The sequence below is a fragment of the Notamacropus eugenii genome, chromosome 7 (assembly GCF_028372415.1).
Source record: "Notamacropus eugenii isolate mMacEug1 chromosome 7, mMacEug1.pri_v2, whole genome shotgun sequence".
NCBI classification, from domain to species: domain Eukaryota; kingdom Metazoa; phylum Chordata; class Mammalia; order Diprotodontia; family Macropodidae; genus Notamacropus; species Notamacropus eugenii.
This window is the reverse complement of record NC_092878.1, coordinates 146,818,747-146,837,408: the sequence shown is the minus strand read 5'-3', so window position 1 is coordinate 146,837,408 and position 18,662 is coordinate 146,818,747.

The following is an 18,662-nucleotide window of genomic DNA, read 5'->3' as shown; positions in this document are numbered from 1 at the left end:
ACCACTGGCCTTAAATCAGGAAAACAAGTTCAAATCTGGCCTCACACATTGACTAGCTGTGTGATTGACTAATGTCTGTTTGCCTCAGTTTCCTCTTGTATTAAACGAGGATAATAATAGCTCCTACTTTGGAGGATTGTTGTTATGAGATTCAAATGAAATAAAATTTGTAAACATAAACTACTTAATGATACTCAGCATATTTCCTGACACTTTATAGATAATATATAAACGCTTATTCCCTTAATTTCCCCCCCTTCCCCTCCTCTAAAGTTCAGAGTTGAATGATATCTATCATTTCCCTAATCAATAAACTGTCATAATGTCCTATCATCTCCATGATCAAATGCAAAATTCCCTAGCATTCAGTGCCCTTAATGACCTATTCCATCTATTGTCATTCCATTCTTGTTATACTCTATCACATCCCCTCCACCACAGAAATTTTATGACCCAACTACTTTGTCCTCCCTGTTCTTCCTGGAACAAGAAACTCAACCTCCTGATTCCAGACATTTTCCCTGGCTCTTCCCCATGACTAGAATATTCTCCCTCCTGTTCTGTACCTCCTGACTTCTCTTTATTCCTTCAAATCTCAGCTAAAATACCACCTTCTTATAGAAAGCCATTCTCCATCCCTCAATTCTAGTGCCTTCCTTCTGTTGATTATTTCCAGTGTAGTTGTTTGCATGCTGAACTTTGTGGATAGGGCTTTTCTTTGTGTATTCTTTTTTTTTTTAATTAATTTTTTACATTTATTTTCACGCAATTTTGGGTTACAAATTTTCTCCCCTTTTATCCCCTCCCCCCCCCAAACCCGAGCTTTCTAATTGCCCCTGTGACCTATCTGCTCTCTCCTCTATCCTCCCTCCCTGCCCTTGTCTCCATCTTCTCTTTTGTCTTGTAGGACCAGATAGCTTTCTTGACCCCTTAACCTGTATTTCTTGTTACCCAGTGGTAAGAACATTACATTTGGTCCTAACACTTTCAGTTCTAAGCTCCTTAGCTCCCTCACTCTCCACCCCTTCCCCTTGAAAGACAGGCAATTCAATATAGGCCATATCTGTTTAGTTTTGCAAATGATTTCCATACTAGTTGTGTTGTATAGGACTAATTATATTTCCCTCCATCCTATCCTGTCCCCCTTTACTTCTATTTTCTTATGGTCCTTTCCCTCCCCATGAGTGTCGACCTCGTATTGCATTCTCCTCCCCATGCCCTCCCCTCCATCTTCCCCCCCACCCTGCTTGTGCCCCTGTCCCCCACTCTCCTGTATAAGGAGATAGGTTTTCCTATCAAAATGAGTGTGCATTATATTCTTTCCTTTAGTGGAATGTGATGAGAGTAGACCTCATGTTTTTCTCTTGCCTCCCCTCTTTATCCCACCACTAATAAGTCTTTTGCTTGCCTCTTTTATGAGAGATAATTTGCCCCATATAACTTCTCCCTTTCTCCTCCCAATATTTCTCTCTCACTGCTTGATTTCATTTTTTTTTAATATATAATCCCAACCTCTTCAATTCACTCTGTGCACTCTGTCTCTATGTATGTGTGCGTGTGTGCATGTGTGTGTGTGTGTACTCCCACCCAGTGCCCAGATACTGAAATGTTTCAAGAGTTATAAATATTATCTTTCCATGTAGGAATGTAAACAGTTCAACTTTAGTAAGTCCCTTATGATTTCTCTTTGCTGTTCGCCTTTTCATGGTTCTCTTCATTCTTGTGTTAGAAAGTCAAATTTTCTTTCCAGCTCTGGTCTTTTCATCAGGAAAATTTGAAAGTCTTCTATTTCATTGAAAGACCATTTTTTCTCCTGAAGTATTATACTCAGTTTTGCTGGGTAGGTGATTCTTGGCTTCAGTCCTAGTTCCTTTGACTTCTGGAATATCCTATTCCATTCCCTTCTATCCCTCAATGTAGAGGGTGCCAGATCTTGTGCTATCCTGATTGTATTTCCACAATACTTGAATTGTTTCTTTCTAGCTGCTTGCAATATTTTCTCTTTCACCTGGGAATTCTGGAATTTGGCCACAATGCTCCTAGGAGTTTCTCTTTTTGGATCTCTTTCATGCGGTGTTCTGCGGATTCCTTGAATATTTATTTTGCCTTCTGGTTCTAGAATCTCAGGGCAGTTTTCCTTGATAATTTCATGGAAGATGATGTCTAGGCTCTTCTTTTGATCATGGTTTTCAGGTAGTCCCAGAATTTTTACATTGTCTCTCCTGATTCTATTTTCCAGGTCAGTTGTTTTTCCAATAAGATATTTCACATTATCTTCCATTTTTCGAATCTGCGCGGTATGTTCTGAGATATCTGTCTTTCTCGAAAAGTCCTTAGCGTCCATCTGTACCATTCCAGTTTTGAAAGATCTAGTTTCTTCAGTGAGCTTTTGAATCTCCTTTTCCATTTGGTTAATTCTGCTTTTGAAAGCATTCTTCTCCCCATTGACCCCTTGCACCTCCCTTGCCAGCTGAGTTAGGCTAGTTCTCAAGGTGCCAATTTCTTCAAGATTTTTTTGGTTCTCCTTTAGCAGGGAGCTGATCTGCTTTTCATGCTTCTCCCTTATCCCTCTCATTTCCCTTCCCAGTCTTTCCTCCACCTCTCTAACTTGATTTTCAAAATTCCTCTTGAGCTCTTCCATGGCCCGAGCCCATTGGGTGGGCTGGGACACAGAATGCTCGATTTCTGTGTCTTTGCCTGATGGCAAGCATTGTTCCTCCCCATCAGAAAGGAAGGGAGGAAGTGTCTTTTCTCCGATAAAGTACCCTTCAATAGTTTTATTTCTTTTTTCTTTTCTTGGCATTTTCTCCAACCAGTGGCCTGACCTCTGAATGTTCTGGTCCTCCCAGCCAGCGTTTGGGGACTGAGATTCAAATGCTGCTTCCCGCCTTAGGATTTTTGGCGGGGACAGGGCTGCTTTTCAGTGTGAGAATTAAGTTCAGGTGGTCAGGGGCAGGGCCGCCTCTCAGGCATAGTTCCCTCTGGGGGTTTATGCACAGACCTTCCACAATCGATCCAGGCTCCCGCCCGTTTGGGGAGCCCCCATCCGCAGCCGCCTCTCAGCCCCCACCTCCGGGGGGGGCCGAGCCTTGGGGGCACCCCACTCCCCTCTCAACCCGCCAAAGAGACTCTCTCACCCACCCCCTTCAGTCACCTGTTGGTGGGGGGTCTAGTGCCGCCGCTGAAGATCCCGCCTCCGGAGCCCTCTCAGATCTGTGCCTCTCGGAGCCATGGCCGCCGCTGCCGCAGGTCCGGGCTGGGCTCCACGTCTGCAGCGCGACGGACCTTTTGTGAGAGGTTTGCAGGTCCCTCTGTGGGTGGGGGGACCCGCGTGGCCGCTGGAGATCCCGTCCCCGTAGCCCTCTCGGATCTCCTCCCCTCAGTGTCACGGCCGCGGCGGGACTGCACTCTGCTCCCTGTCCCGGCGCCCAGTCCACGGCGCGAAGGACCCCCCGCAAGAGGTCCGCAGGTCTCTCTGGAGCAGGAATCTCCCTCGCTCCAATACTCCGTGGTCTCTGGGTGCAGAATTCGCCCTGGCTTGGTCCCCTCTAGCCGTTCTGTGGTTTGTGGGTTTGGAGCTATGTGTATGTGCGTCTTTCTACTTCGCCATCTTGGCGAGATGTGCTCTTCTTTGTGTATTCTGTTCTAAAATCAGTGACCGACACATGGTAGGCACTTAAAAACGTTTATTGAGTACTGACTGAAGGGAGAAGGAATATAGCAAAAATGTTTATATGACAAAGGTCATATAAAAAGTGGGGTGAAGATGTTGAGAGTGACAATAGATATCTGTGAGGCTAGAAATTCACTACACTGGCCTTCTCCCCTTGTTTGCAAAGTGGCTGGGGTTAGCTGGAGTCTGAAGGGATTGAAAAGCAAAGGGGTGCAGGAAATGTAATTTTTTCAACAATGCCAGTGTTTCTCTTTCTGTATAGTTGCCATGTTTCACTATTTCTTGTTTTCAATGTAATTCTTTTTAAAAATCTCCCTCTAGGCAAAATAACTTCAAATGATACAACATCCTACATTGTTGGCTCTAGGGAGAAAATTCACTCTGCCTTCTCATTTCTGTGGAAAAGCCCAGAAATCTGATGTGCACTTGACTCAATTAAAAATATCACCAGAGTTTCACCAAAATATTACAAGATAACCATCTTGTTATGGGTTTCCCATAACAAGAGAAGATGAAGAATTTACTTAATATTAATAAAAATTTTGGTCACTAACACATTGACTTAGAGTTCCACTATTTAGGAAACATCACCTTTCCTAGTCTTGAATTCTATTTTTTTCTTATTTAATTTTTTCCTCAATTATATGCAAAAACAAATTTGATATTCTTTTCTTTTCAAATTCTGAGTTCCAAATTCACTCCCTCCTTTCCCTCCTCCCCTTATCCAGAAGACAAGCATTTTGGCATAGGTTATATATGTGTAGCCATGCAAAACTCATTTCCATGTAAGTCTTTCTTTGAAAGAAAACACAGACAAAAAAAGAAAAAAAAGGCAAAGAAAAATTTTACCTTTGATCTGTATTCAGGCTCTACCACTACTTTCTCCAGAAATGGACACCTTTCATCATAAGTCCTATAGAATTGCCTTGCATCATTATATTGCTGAGAATAGCTAAGTTAGTCATAGTTAGTATATTTCTCTTACCGTGTACAATGTTCCATTAATTATACTCGTTTAATTTTGCACTAGTTCATGTCAGTCTTTCAACAGTTTTCCACATTTGCCAATTCTTGGTTGTAATCATAGCTACTTTGCTTTCCAGAATCTTATTATAAAGCCTCAGACCCTTTAAGGCAGAAGCTGTTAAATCTAGTGCTATGCTGACTGTGGTTCCTTGATATTTGAATTGTTTCTTTCTGTCTGTTTGCAGTATTTTCTTCTTAATCTAAGAGCTCTGGAATTTGGATATGATACTCCTAGGAGTTTTTGTTTTGCGATCTCTTTCAGGAGAAAATCGTGGATTTTTTCAATTTCTATTTTACCCTCTGGTTCTATAATATCAGGGCAGTTTTCTTGATAATATCTTGAAAGATGATGTCTAGGCTCTTTATTTATTTTTATTAAGGCCTTCAGGTAGTCCAATAATTCTTGAATTTTCTTTCCTGGATCTATTTATCAGGTCAGTTGTTCTTCCAATAAGATATTTCACACTTTCTCCCATTAGTTAATTCTTTTGACTTTATTTGTTTCTTGTTGTCCCATAAAATCATTAGCTATCATTTGCCCAGTTCTAAGTTTTAAGGAATAATTTTCTTCAGTGAATTTTGTAACACTTTTTCCATTCCATGAATTCTACTTAAAACAAATATTATTTTTTGTTTTCTACATTCATTTCAATAAGATTTTGAGTTCCAAATTTTCTCCCCATTTCTCCCCTCCACCCACCCCAAGACTGTGCATTTTGAGTACCCCTTACGCCAATCTGCCCTCCTTTCTATCACACCCCTCCTGTCTCATATCTCCATTCCCTCTATTTTCTTGTAGGGAAAGACAGATTTCTATACTCCATTCCCTTTATGTCTTGTTTCACAGTTGCATATAAAAACAATTTTTTTTTATTATTAAATTTATTTATTTAACTTTTAACATTCATTTTCACAAAATTTTGGGTTACAAATTTTCTCCCCTTTTATCCCCACCCCCCCCAAACACCAAGCATTCTAATTGCCCCTATGACCAATTTGCTCTCTCTTCTATCATCCCTCACTGCCCTTGTCTCCATCTTCTCTTTTGTCCTGTAGGGGCAGATAGCTTTCTATACCCCTTTACCTGTTTTTCTTATTTCCTAGTGGCAAGAACATTACTCGACAGTTGATCCTAACACTTTGAGTTCCAACTTCTCTTCCTCCCTCCCTCCCCACCCCTTCCCTTTGGAAGGCAAGCAATTCAATATAGGCCATATCTGTGTAGTTTTGCAAATGACTTCCATAATAGTTGTGTTGTATAGGACTAACTATATTTCCCAACATCTTATCCTGTCCCCCATTACTTCTATTCTCTTTTGATCCTATCCCTCCCCATGAGTGTCGACCTCGAATTGCACTCTCCTCCTCATGCCCTCCCTTCTATCATCCCCCCCACCCTACTTGTCCCCTTATCCCCCACTTTCCTGTATTGTGAGATAGGTTTTCCTACCAAAATGAGTGTGTACTTTATTCTTTTATTTAGTGGAATGTGATGAGAGTAGACTTCATGTTTTTCTCTCACCTCCCCTCTTTATCCCTCCACTAATGAATCTTTTGATTGCCTCTTTTATGAGAGATAACCTGCCCCATTCAATTTCTCCCTTTCTCCTCCCAATATATTTCTCTCTCACTGCTTGATTTCATTTTGTTTTAAAGATATGATCCCATCCTATTCAATTCACTCTGTGCACTCTGTCTCTATGTATGTGAGCGTGTGTGCATGTGTAATCCCACCCAGTACCCAGATACTGAAATGTTTCAAGAGTTACAAATATTGTCTTTCCATGTAGGAATGTAAACAGTTCAGCTTTAGTAAGTCCCTTATGACTTCACTTTGCTGTTCACCTTTTCATGGTTCTCTTCATTCTTGTGTTTGAAAGTCAAATTTTCTTTTCAGCTCTGATCTTTTCATCAAGAATACTTGAAAATCCTCTATTTCATTGAAAGACCATTTTTTCCCCTGAAGTATTATAGTCAGTTTTGCTGGGTAGGTGATTCTTGGTTTTAGTCCTAGTTCCTTTGACTTCTGGAATATACTGTTCCATGCCCTTCGATCCCTTAATGTAGAGGCTGCTAGATCTTGTGTTATCCTGATTGTATTTCCACAATACTTGAATTGTTTCTTTCTAGCTGCCTGCAGTATTTTCTCCTTGACCTGGGAACTCTGGAATTTGGCCACAATGTTCCTAGGTGTTTCTCTTTTTGGATCTCTTTCAGGTGGTGTTCTGTGGATTCCTTGAATATTTATTTTGCCCTCTGGTTCTAGAATCTCAGGGCAGTTTTCCTTGATAATTTCATGAAAGATGATGTCTAGGCTCTTCTTTTGATCATGGCTTTCAGGTAGTCCCATAATTTTTAAATTGTCTCTCCTGGATCTATTTTCCAGGTCTGTTGTTTTTCCAATGAGATATTTCACATTATCTTCCATTTTTCCATTCTTCTCTCTTTGTTCTGTGATTTCTTGGTTTTGCATAAAGTCATTAGCCTCCATCTGTGCCATTCTAATTTTGAAAGAACTATTTTCTTCAGTGAGCTTTTGAATCTCCTTTTCCATTTGGCTAATTCTGCTTTTGAAAGCATTCTTCTCCTCATTGGCTTTTTGAACCTCTTTTGCCAATTGAGTTAGGCTAGTTTTCAAGGTGTTAATTTCTTTAACATTTTTTTGGGTCTCCCTTAGCAGGGAGCTGATCTGCTGTTCATGCTTTGACTTCATGTCTCTCATTTCTCTTCCCAGCTTTTCCTCCACCTCTCTAACTTGATTTTCAAAATTCTTTTTGAGCTCTTCCATGGCCTGAGCCCATTGGGTGGGCTGGGACACAGAAGCCTTGATTTCTGTGTCTTTGCCTGATGGTAAGCATTGTTCTTCCTCATCAGAAAGGAAGGGAGGAAATGCCTGTTCGCCAAGAAAGTAACCTTCTATAGTCTTATTTCTTTTCCCTTTTCTGGGCATTTTCCCAGCCAGTGACTTGACCTCTGAATATTTTCCTCACACCCACCTCACCTCCTGATCCTCCCAGCCCGTGTTTGTGGTCTGAGATTCAAATGCTGCTTCCAGCCTCAGGGCTTTTGGCGGGGGCAGGGCTGCTATTCAGTATGAGATTAGGTTCTGGTGCTGAGATGGGGGCAGGGCCACCTCTCAGGCTCAGTTCCCTCAGGGGGTTTATGCACAGACCTTCTGCAATGGATTCAGGCTCCCGCCCGCTTGGGGAGCCCCTGTCTGCAGCCGCCTCTCAGCTTCTACCTCCCGGGGGGGGGCCTGTATTATGGGGGCACCCCACTCCCCTCTCGACCCGCCAAAGAGACTCTCTCACCCACCCCTGTCACCTGTGGGTGGAGGCACTTGTGCGGCTGCTGGAGATCCCGTCCCTGAAGCCTGCTCGGATCCGTTTCTCTTGGTGCCGCAGCCGTGGCCGCAGCAGGTCTGGGCTGGGCTTTGTGTCTGCAGCGCGACGGACCTTTTGCGAGAGGTTTGCAGATCCCTCTGTGGGTGGAGGGACCCGCGTGGCTGCTGGAGATCCTGTCTGTGAAGCCTGCTCGGATCTTTTCCTCTCGGTGCCGTGGCCGCGGCAGGGCTGCACTCAGCTCCCAGTCCCGGCGCCCAGTCTGCAGCGCGAAGGACCCCCCCGCGAGAGGTTTGCAGGTCTCTCTGGAACAGAAATCTCCCTTGCTCCAATGTTCCGTGGCCTCTGGGTGCGGAATTCGCCGTGAGTTACTTCCCTGTAGCCATTCTATGGGTTGTGGGTTCAGAGCTATGTGTATGTGCGTCTTTCTACTCCGCCATCTTGGCTCTGCCCCATATAAAAACAATTTTAAGCATTCTTTTTTAAAACTTTGAGTTCTAATTCCTCTGCCTTCCTCCCTCCCCACCTATCACTACTGAGAAGGCAAACAATTTGATATAGGTTATAAATGTGTAGTTGGGCAAAACACTTCTGTCATAGTCTTGTGGTGAAAGGTCATATTTCCCTCCATTGTATCCTGCCTCCCCATTTATTCTATTCTCTCTTGTGACACTGCTCTCCTCAAAACTTTATACTTCTAATGATCCCTTCCTGGCATTTGTCCTCCTTTCTATCATTCCCTCACCAAACCCCCACATCTCCCCTACTTTCTTATAGCGTAAGATAGATTTTCATATCAAATATCAAATTGAGTGTGCAAATTCCTCTCTCCTTAATACAAATATGATGATAGTAAGGCTCATTCTTTCCCTCTCACCTCCATCCTCCTTTGAAAAAGCTTTGTCTTGCCTCTTTTATGTGAGAGATAATTTACCCCATTCTCCTTCTCCCAATATATTCCTCTCTCACCCCTTAATTTTATCCCTTACATATCATCTCTTTATATTTAACTCACACTGTACCCTCTGTCTATATGTATATAATCTCTCCAACTACTCTTGTACTGAGAAAAGTCTCAAGAGTTACAAATATGATCTTTCCATGTAGGAATGTAAACTGTTCAACTTTAATAAAAGTACCTTATAATTTCTCTTTCCTGTTTACCTTTTCGTGCTGCTCTTGATTTTTGTACTTCAAACTCATCTCTGGTCTTTTCATCACGCATGCTTGAAAGTCCTCTGTTTCATTGAATGATCATTTTTTCCCCTGAAGTGTAATACTCAGTTTTGCTGGGTAAGTGATTTTTGGTTTTAATTCTAACTCCTTTGCCCTCTAGAATACCGTATTCCAAGCCCTCTAATCCCTTAATGTAGAAGCTTCTGGATCTTGTTTTATCTACTCTGATTATGTTTTCATAATACTTGAATTGTTTCCTTCTGGATGCTTCCAAAATTTTCTCCTTGACCTGGGAGCTCTGGAATGTGTCTAAAATATTCCCAGGAATTTTCCTTTTGAGATCTCTTTCAAGAGGCAATTAGTGGATTCTATCAATATATGTTTTACACTCTGGTACTTAGAATATCAGTTTTCCTTGATAATTTCTTGAAAGATAATATCTAGGCTCATTTTTGTGTCATGGCTTTCAGAGAGCCCAATAATTTTTAAATTATCTGTCCTGGATCTATTTTCCAGGACAGTTGATTTTTTCAGTGAGATATTTTACATTGTCTGTGTTTTGTTTTATAATTCTTTGGTTTTGTTTTATAATTTCTTGATTTTTTTTCATAAAATCATTAGCTTTCATCTGCTACATTCTAAATCTTTAAGGAATTATTTTCTTCAGTGAGCTTTTGGACCTCCTTTTCCATCTGGCCAATTCTGCTTTTTAAGGTATTCTTCTCATTAGCTTTTTGTATCTCTTTTGTCATTTGCGTTAGTTTATTTTTAAGGTGTTATTTCCTTCATCATTTTTTGGGTCCACATTAGCAAGCCATTGACTAGTTTTTCATGATTTTCTTACATCACTCTTTCTTCCTAATTTTCCCTCTACTTCTTTTACTTGATTTTCAAAATACTTTGAGCTTTACCATGGCCTGAGACCAATTCTCTTGGAGTCTTTGAATGCAGAGCTTTGACTTTGCTATCTTTTTCTGTTTGCATATTTTGTTCTTCCTTTTCACCAAAGTAAGATTCAATAGTCTGATTCTTTTTCTGATTTTTTCTCATTTCCCCAGACATTTGTTTGTTTTTTTGAGCTCTTTGTCAAGATAGTTCTCTGCTTCCAGTAGGAGTGGGAGAGGTGTACAATCAACTGCTTGATCCCCCCCCTCCCCACAATTTGTGGTCCTAGAGCTCCAGAGACAGCTGCTGACAGTGCTCCTGCTGCTCCTGCAGCTGCTGTGAGTTCCTCAGCCCCCTCACCCCTCTGTCACCCTGGCGCTGGGACTGGACCACTTTACCCTCTCACACAGGTGTGACAAGATTTTTCCATAGACCTTCCCATTTATCCTTGGTGTTTTTGGTTTGTGAAGTCTGGAGACCACCGCAGGTGCCAGAGATTCAGTTGGAGACCTGCTCAGGTGACATATATATGCAGGTGCAGCCCATGCTGGACTGTCCTGTGCTCCCAGCCTGATGTGATAGACACTTCCCATTGACTTTCCAGGCTATCTTGGACTGGAGATTTGCTTCTGTGTCATTCTGTGACATCTGTAGCTCCAGAATTTGTTTAGAATCATTTTTACAGGTACTTGGCTGGGCTTAGGGGGAGAACTCCAGATGTCCTGAGTTTTTTCTGTCATCTTGGCTCCACTACCTAGAGATAACTTTTTTGAACTCTATTTTTAAGTTCTCTACAGTGAATTTTTGAGTATCTTTTCTCACTTGGTCAATTTTGCTTTTCAAGGCATTTTTCTCTTCATTGAATTTTTGTGCCTCTTTTACCATTTTATCTATTCTTTTTTTTAAAAAGCTGACAATTTAATACTTTTTGCATGTGTGTGTGTGTCTGTCTGCTATCACTAGCTGTTCATTGATTTTTCATGATTTTCTTGAATATCTCTCATTTCTCTTCTTAATTTTTCCTCTACCTGTCTGCTTGATTTTTAAGATCCTATTTCAGGGGTTGGAGGGAACATGGCAAGGAAGAAGCAGAGACTTGCTAGTCTTCTCTCCCCAAATGCTTGTAAAAAATGACTCTAAACAACTTCTGGAGCTGAAGAACCCAGAGAATGATGGAGTGAAGCAAATCTCCAGCCCAAGACATCTTGGAAGGTCGATGTGAAGTGTCTATTGCACCCTACTAGGAGTCAAGTGTAGCGGATCATGGGCCATGCCAGCACAGACAGGACCTGAGTAAGCTTCAGAGACTGAATCTCTCTCACCTGTGATGGCTTTCAGACTTCACAACCCCAAAATGCCAAAGACAAATGGGAAGGTCAGTAGAAAAAAATCTGTGTGACCTGTGTAAAAGAGGAGAGTAATCCAGGCCCAGTTCCAGGGTGGCAGAGAAGGTGGAGGAGCACGTGGTAGCCTCAACAGCACCAGGAGGGACACCAGCTGTGTCTGGAGCTCTAGACCCACAGATTGTGGGGATATGGAATGGCTGAGAGCACACCCTCCTATCCCACTGGAAGGAGAGAACTACCTTGACAAAGAGCTCAAAAAGTCAAGTAAATGTCTGGAGAAATAAACAAAGTCAGGAAAAAAATTAGATTATAGAATCTAACTTTGGTGAAAAGTAAGAAAAAATATACCAACAGAAGAAGAAAACAAAGTCAAAGGCTTTACATCCAAAGCCTCCAAGAAAAATATGGATTGGTCTCAAGCCCTGAAAGAGCTCAAAAAGGATTTTGAAAATCAAGTAAAAGAAATAGAGGGGAAGAGAAATGAGAATAATGCAAGAAAATCATGAAAACGAGTCAATGGCTTGCTAATGGGAACCCCAAAACTGCTGAAGGAAATAATATCTTAAAAAACAAATTAACTCAAATACCAAAAAAAAAAAAAAAAAATTCCAAAAAGCTAATGAGGAGAAGAATGACTTAAAAGGCAGAACTGGTCAAACTGAAAAGGTGGTCCAAAAGCTCAAGGAGGAAAATAATTCTTTAAAGATTAGAATAGAGGAGATAGAAGCTAATGACTTTATGAAAAATCAAATAATTATGAAGTAAAACCGAAGGAATGAAAAAATAGAAGACAACATGAAATATCTCATCGGAAAAAATGCCTGTCCTGGAAAACGGATCCAGGAGAGAAAATTTAAAAATTATTGGACTACCTGAAAACCATGATAAAAAAAGGCCTAGGCATCATCTTTTGAAAAATAATCAAGAAAAACTGCTCTGATATTCTAGAACTAGAGAGTAAAATAAGCATTGAAAGAATTTGCCTATAGCCTCCTGAAAAAGATCCCAAAACAAAAACTTTTAGGAATAATGTAGACCCCAGAGTTCCAAGGTTAAAGAGAAAAAATTGCAAACAGTCAGAAAGAAACAATACAAGTATTGTAGAAACTAAATCAGAATAACACAAGATCTAGCAGCTTCAAAATTAAGAGATCAGAGGACTTGGAATATGATGTTCCAGAGGTCAAAGGAGTTTGGATACAAACCAAGAATCATCAACCCAGCAAAACAGAGTATAATATTTTAGGGGGAAAATAGTTATTCAATGAAATAGAGGACTTTCAAGCAGCCTTGATGAAAAGACAAGAGTTGAATAGGAAATTTGGCTTTCAAACACAAGAATCAAGAGAAGCAAGGAAAGATAAACAGGAAAGATAAATCAAAGGGACTTACTCAAGTTGAACTGTTTACCTTCCTACATAGAAAGAACATATTTGTAACTCTTGAGACTTTTCTCAACAAAAGGACAGTTGGGTAGTTGGGTAGTTTGAATGGATTATATACATATATAGACAGAGGACACAGGGTGAGTTGACTATGAAGGGATTATATCTAAAAATATATAATTAACTGATGAGATAGGAATATATTGGAAGAAGAGAAAGGGAGAAATAGAATAGGGCAACCTATCACATAAGAGAGGCAAGAGAAAGCTTTTTCAATGGAGGGGAGGAGTGGGGAGGTGATAGGTAAAGAGTGAACCTTGCTCTCAGAAGATTTGGCTTAAGAAGGGAATAGCATGCACATTCAATTTCGTATGAAAATCTATCTTACACTACAGGAACATAAGGGGAAGAGGATAAGTGAGATGAGCGGTGATAGAAGGGAGGGGAAATAGGAGGAGGGGGTAATTAGAAGTAAACACTTTTGAGGAGGGATGAGGTCAAAAGAGAGAATAGAATAAATGGAGGGGCAGGATAGGATGGACAGAAATATAGTTAGTCTTTTTCATCATGACTATTATGGAAGTGTTATGCATGACTACACATGTATAACCTATATCAAATTGCTTGCCTTCTCAAAGGGAGATTGGAAGGTGGGGAGGAAAGGAGAGATGTTGAAACTCAAGGTTTTATAAACTAATGTGAACAATTGTTTTCACACCTGGAAAATAAGACATACAGGCGATGGGGTATAAAAAATCTATCTTGCCCTAGAAGAAAATAGAATAGAAGGGGATGAGAAAAGGGAGAGGTGTGATAGATGGGAGGGCAGATTAGGGGAAGGGGTAATTGGAATGCATGATTTCTTGGGGTGGGTGGAGGGGAGAGATTGGGAGAAAATTTTGAACTCAAAATATTGTGGATGTGAATATTGACAACTAAAAATAAACAAATTAATTAAAACAAAAAAAATTAGAGGTATTAAAAAAAATGAAATGGACTCCCTTAACAGGTAATAGAGCCCTTGAAGAAAGACTCTTTTTGAGTTCTTTCAACTCCTGCAACCAATTCATATTTTTCTCAGAGACTTTGGATGCAGGAATTTTGACTTTGTTATCCTCTTTTGAGTATGTATATTTTGATCATGATGGTTAACGTAGTAACTTTTAATGATTAGATTTTTCCCCCATTATTTGCTCAATTTCTAGCCTATCTCTTGACTTTTCACTCTATGCTAAAGTGGGTGTCTGATTACCAGGTAGGGATACACTTTCCCAAACTGTTTTCTGAGGTGATTCTGGGGACTTGTAAGTTTGTGACTTTTCATAAGTAGTATGATCTAGGGAGAGGTGTGTTTCTACTCTCCTGATCTGTACACTGATTTGTGAGCAACCATAAGCCCACTTTTTAAGCCTGGAACTGTCATCAGGGTCCCTGCTCCTCTGTGGTCACAAGTTCTGCTGTGCTAATGACACTAAGACAAAGGAATGCAAACCAGATCCAAGTAGAAGCAATGCAACAGAGTCCTGCTCCTGGTGCAAGCAAAGGGACTCTTGTAAATCTTCTGATCCATTTTCTGATTCAACTTATCATTTGTGGACTGAGAAGTCTAGAAACTGCAACTACTGCCACTGATTCAGTACCTCCAAGGTACCGCTCCTTGTTTAATGGGGCTCCCGTCTATGCTGGTGTGGCCTGCACTGGGCTTGGATCCTCTCTCCCCCTGCAGCACCAAACTTTTCCTGTCAAACTTCTAAGTTGCCTTGGGGTGGAAAATATTTTCATTCCCTCTTTTTGTTGGTTCTGCCCCTCTAGAAGTTATTTCGAGTCATTATTTAAAGACATTTGGATGGATTTGGGGGAGAGCTCAGAGGAGTCTATGCCTTTACTCTGCCATGTTGTCTTTGCCTAGTTTTGAATTCTCAAGACAAGAAGTTGTCTTAAGTTCCTACAAAATGGACAGAATTGCCAGAGAAACTTGCTTTTCCTTCCTTCTGCCAGGTAAATGATTTCTCCTCTGCAGGCTGATGTCTGATGAAATCTCCCAGTTTTACTTAATTGTGGTTGGCAACATGTGGTCCCTGATAAAAAGCATATTTTCTGTCGAGATTGCATTCATCAGTTGGGCTAATTTTTCTTGGCCCCTCCACTCATCTGAGTTTCTTTGGAAAGAGAAACAGCAGCTTGTGGGTTAGTGAATGCCAGGCGGCTGAACTAAAAAAAAAAAATGCATGCAGAAAAGCAACTACTTTTTTTTAAAAAAGCATATATGTGTTTGAGCACATAGGAATAGCTAAAGAGATTCATGCCTATAATATGCACATACATAATATATGTGTATATAAAAACCTCAGAGGGATTTATTTTACCTGTAGCCCCACTTATTCTATAAACAGGGAGGTAGCTGGATATAGAATGTGTTGCTTTAGGGCCCTTATGCCCTGTACAGAATTTAAACTCAAATGATTTGCAGAATCACTGCTAAGACAGCTTGTTCATACTGTCACTGTGCCAGTACCAGAAGCTTGTCGGGTATTTTTGTCTTGGCAGATGCACATTCTGTTATAAAGGTCTGTTCATCTTCTGCCTGCTTTGTTTCCAGGTAATGTTCAGCCCCTTCATGGGGAGGGAGATGTTTCATCCATCTGTCCTGGCTCAGCATCTGATGTAGGAAAGATAGACTGCATCCAACCCTGCAGAGGTGGAGGCAGGTATGGCCTCATTGACTTTTATTAGGAATGAATGTGTTTTTGGCCCTGAGAGCAACAAGTTGTCAGCCCTTTCATTCCTCTTGCTTGTTTTCATTTTCTGTTTCATAGAGGGACAAGAACCCAAGCAAGCAGCTAGCAATAGTATTCTTTCCAAAGTACCTTAAACTGAGGAGGTATAATTAATTCATGTGTGTTTTTAAAAGAAAAAAAAAACGGTTTCTCAAATAATTAAAGGAGTTTTTTTTAAAGTACTCTGCAGTGTTTGGTAGGTTTCGCATGCTGGTCTCCATATGCCTCTTTTCAATTACATGTGCTGCAAAAAGTATGGCTAAGTAAACTGCTTTCAAACCACAGAAATCAAATGGTTGTGCTTGATACAATGTCACTAGGGAGAAGGAACCTTTAGAAATCTCTAATGCAAGAGTAAACAAGGTGCTTTGATTGTAGAAACAGCAATAAAAATTTCTATTTAAAATCAGAGCTATTTTTAATTGGTTGTAGTGCAGGAAACTAGGAAAATTGGGGAAAATACAAAGTCAAAGTCAGATTATAATTAAGTTTAGAATTTGACTTTAGAGGTTGCCAATGGAAGAGATTTTATTTTGATCTGAAGAAATAATCTTAACACATTGCAATTTATGTATACTCAAAAATATTCACAAAGTTCATATGGTAACATGCATTTCTATTTGTTCAGGCATCAATCAAAACAATTTAGAAAGAATGTTCTGTCTCTTGAGGAGAATGATACAGTGTATAAAAACTCCCCTCTAAATCAGGAAGATTAGGATTCAAGTTAAACCTTTAAGACTTTCTGACTGCATGACTCTGGGAAAGTCTTTTACTGACTTGGTGCCACAAGCAACCTTCTAGGACTGCAAGATTCAAAGAAGGTGTTACTCTGCAGTGAAGACCTGTATTTGTTGTACAAATATTAGGGCAGTTTTCTTATGAGAAGAAAAGGAGTTTCTCCTCAGATACTGGAGAAATGGTTATCCCAAAATACTAAGGGTATAAAAGACCCTACGTGTAGTTGGCACAGATATTAAGAGTTCCTCCTTTCTCTTTGTTTTGTTCTAATATCTTAAAGAAAAATGAAATTTATATTTTTAAAAATTTTTTAAATTTGTTTAGCATTTTTCTCCAGCTACGTGTAAAACAGTTTTTAACATTTGTTTTTATAATTTTGAATTACAAATTCTCTCCCTTCTTCCCTCCCCACCACACCCCCACTGAGAAGGAATGCAATACCATATAGGTTATACATGTGTAGTCATGCAAAACATTTCCATAACAGTCATGTTGTGAAAGAAAACATAGACCAAAAAAAAAACCCTCAGGAAAAATAAAACAAATAGAGTATGCTTCAATCTGTATTCTACACCATCTTTCTCTGGGGATGGAGAGTATTTTTTATCATCACTCCTTCAGAGTTGTCTTGGATCATTGTATTGCCAAGATTAGCTAAATCATTCAAAGCTAATCATTATTGCGGTTACTTTATATGAACTACATTTCATTTTGCATCAGCTCATGTAAATCTTTCCAGGTTTTTCGGAGAGCTTCCTCCCCTTCATTTCTTATAGCACAACAGTATTCCATAGCCCAGTTCGTGAATATCTCCTCAGTCTTTGCCACCAGAAAGGAGGTGTGATTAAAAAAAAAAAATGAACATATAGGTCTTTTTCTTTTTTGATTTTTACCTCTTTTGGTATACAAACCTAGAAGTGGTATTGCTAGGTCAAAGCACATGCTTTGTTTTATAGCCCTTTAGGTATAGTTCCAAATTACTCTAAAGAATGGTTGAATCATCCCACAACTTTACCAATGTGCATTAATGTCTAATTTTTCTCATATTCCCTCCAACATTTGTCACTTTTCTTTTCTGTCCAAATAGCCAATCTAGTAGATATGAGGGAGAACCTCAGAGTTGTTTTAATTTGCATTTCTTTAATCAATAGTGACTTAGAACTTTTTTTTTTCATGTAGCTATAGATGCCTTTATTTCATCCCCAAAGTGTTCATATCTTCTGATCATTTATCAATTGGGGAATGACTTCTAATTTTTTATAAATTTGATTCTGTTCTCTCTATGTTGGAGAAATGAAGCCTTTATCAAAGAAACTTGCTTCAAAATGTTTTCCACAGTTGCTATTGCTAACTGTATTTCCCTCCAACCTATCCCCCACATTTACTCTATTCTCTCTCTCCTTTAACCCTGTCCCTCTTCAAAAGTGTTTTGCTTCTGAATAATCCCTCTCCCAGTCTGCCCTCTCTTCTATGACTTTCTGTTATTCCCGTCTCCTCTTACTTTCCTGTAGTGTATGATAGATTTCTGTATGTAATTGAGTACATGCGTTATTCCCTGTTTGAACCAGTTCTGATGAGGGTAAGATTCACTCACTCCTCTCATCTACCCCCTCTTCGACTCCACTGTAGAAGCTTTTTCTTACCTCTTTTTTGTGAGATAATTTATCCCATCCTACCTTTCCCTTTCCCTTTCTCCCAGTGTATTCCTCTCACCCCAATTTTTGGGTTTTTTTTTTTAGATATATTCTGTTTATATTCAACTCACACATGTGCCCTCTATCTATAAATATTACTACTAACTGCTCCAATAATGAGAAAATTGTTAAGAGTTACATTATCTTCCTATGTAGGAATGTAAACAATCTAATCTTAATAAGTCCCTTATGATTTTCCTTTCCTGTTTACCTTTTTATATTTCTCTTGAATCTTGTATTTGAAAGTCAAATTTTCGATTCAACTCTGCTGTTTTCTTCAGGAATGCTTGAAAGTCCTCATTTCATTGAATAGCCATTTTCCCCATTGAAGGTTTATACTGTTTTTTCTGGGTAGGTCATTCTTGATTGTAATCATAGCTCCTTCATCTTCTGGAATATCATGTTCCAACCCCTCAGACCCTTTAATGTAGAAGCTTTAATGTAGAATCCTGAGTGTGGCTCCATGACACTTGAATTGTTTCTTTCTGGCTGCTTGCAAAATTTTCTCCTTGACTTGGGAGCTCTGAAATTGAACTATAATATTTGGGGAAGTTTTCACTTTGTGATCTCTTTCAGAGGCTGATTGATAGATTCTTTCAATTTCTATTTTGTCCTGTG